This window comes from Periplaneta americana, chromosome 12, assembly GCF_040183065.1.
Source record: "Periplaneta americana isolate PAMFEO1 chromosome 12, P.americana_PAMFEO1_priV1, whole genome shotgun sequence".
Lineage (NCBI taxonomy): Eukaryota > Metazoa > Arthropoda > Insecta > Blattodea > Blattidae > Periplaneta > Periplaneta americana.
Window position 1 is genome coordinate 84,474,630 of NC_091128.1, and position 2,192 is coordinate 84,476,821.

At 35.4% G+C, this 2,192-nt stretch overlaps 1 non-coding gene across 1 annotated transcript; it reads right to left on the reverse strand.

Moving 5' to 3' along the window:
• Positions 1-1,460: 1,460 nt before the first annotated feature.
• LOC138711290 (U11 spliceosomal RNA) lies at positions 1,461-1,589 on the reverse strand. The gene has a single exon (XR_011335371.1). It is a non-coding gene; the product is annotated as a U11 spliceosomal RNA (small nuclear RNA).
• Positions 1,590-2,192: the final 603 nt, after the last annotated feature.

Below are 2,192 nucleotides of genomic sequence, written 5' to 3' on the forward strand. Positions count from 1 at the left end.
TTTAAATTGGGATCTTTTCATCATCACTTTGGAACAAATCCATCCAGACTTCATCTAAATGTTCTGATTTAAGAATTTTCTTCCATTTATTATCTTCTTTGAAGTTCAGAACATTTTTCACAATTATGATGTCATCAAACATTGTGACTTAACAATGTTTGATCTGGTAGCAGTTGAGTTCATAGTATGAACTGTTTTAAAGATAATGTATACATTCAGTAACAACTCAAATTTTGCCAATGAAGCAAATCCCAATATGATCAACAGTGTTGGAAACTGTTATTTAAGTTATAATGAAATAGCAGTTGATATTCCCAATTTTGTTTTTCAGTCTCGAATATTTAAATACAGAACAAAATGTGTCCTGAAGACCTCTCTGAGGACAATGGGACACATTAGCAAAGAAAGAAATTTTCTGTATTTTACGGCATATATGGGAACCCTATTATTATTATTATTATTATTATTATTATTATTATTATTATTATTATTATTATTATTATTATTATACCTACTTTGGTTTATCTTGTCTCAGTAGCAATAAAACCTAGTCCTTTCAAATGAGGGTGGAGATTATAGGAGGGTTGTAAATTTTCAGGATTCGTTTCAAATCCTTGTTATTGTACAGGCTGCCGGAACTCAGTTTCTTAAAAGACAAGCTCAGTGACGGAACCACACAGTACGAAGAGATATATTTTGTTATTTTATTTAGTGCTACAGAATGTATCAACTAGTCCCTTCTGCCACTGGATGGATGGATGGATGGCATCGCTCCACTCCCCTCATCGCCATAACAACACAGACGAAGTAAGACATCTCCTTTCTCTCTCTTTTCACAGTGAGACAAGATTCATCACACAGGCTTTATACATACATACATACGTACGCCTTTTAAAGAACCGGGAGGTTCATTGCTGCTCTCACATAAGCCCTCCATCAGTTCCTATCCTCAGCAACATTAATCCAGTCCTTAACATCATATTCCACGTCCTTCAAATCCATTTTAATATTATCCTCCTATCTACGTCTCGGCCTCCCCAAAAGTATTTTTCCCTCCAGCCTCTCAACTAACACACCATACAGTATGCATTCCTGGAATCGCCCATACGTGCTACATGACCTGCCCATTTCAAACTTATGGATTTAATGTTTCGAATTATTATTAAACGTAGTTTCGCTTTCAATTTTAAACATGTGCAACTTTGAAATACCAGTATTCGGTATTGATGTTATAATCGCAACAGAATTATTGAGATGCCATGCGAATAGTTGAACTAAAATTATATTACTGCTGCACTTTCGTAAGTATATCTTTAGTATATAATTCCAGTGGACGTAAAAGACCGCTATTTCATAACTTTCATCCACGTTGAAAGTCTGCTTTATTTGAATTGAATTATGAACTAAATATCTCATGAACAGAAAGTAAAGTCAATTGGGATATGTAAAATATATAAATTGGGGGCGCCAGTGCATATAGACAACCAACTGCCCCACGAAAACAAAAATTACGTGTTGAGTATGTCTTGATCGCCATACCCCATAGACCTTGCGATCTACGTACCACCAAAGCGGCAAACACCCTTTTTTGGACGTATGGAAGTCATAACAAAGGAGTGATGTAATGAACATAATAATGTATCAGCGTAAAACAGTGACATTTGTTAAATGCCACATCAAACTCCGCAAGAAGTAAAAATTTTTCTCGACGTAATATGAAATATGGTTTTATATAAGATAATTTATTTCTGTACATTATTGGTTTTCTTAGTTTTTCTTCGAGAAAACAGAAAATAGTCGCATTCATTAAGATATATCACTATACTGCCATCTATCATCTGACTGTGAAGTATTCACGACTCCCCGGTGGATGGCACTAGCGTAGCAGCACCGCTCTCTGTCTCTCTCAGTCTCGCACTCTTTCGTCTCTTTGCACATGTTCTGTAATGCTTTTGCATAATTTACTTTGACGCTCATTTAAAAACAACGTAGATTTCAGTGTATTTCAAAGAGTAAAAGACGCTTGTGTTTTTTTTAGTGTGTCACATGCACAGCAGGAGTAAGCTACTTGGGGCCCGTAAAGTATTTTTCTGTCGTTTACTCGTTTTCTAAGAATCCCATAAGTAGGGTAATTGAAGATTTGCGACATTCATTGGACGGAAGAAGAAACTAGGACATTACATGAATTAATC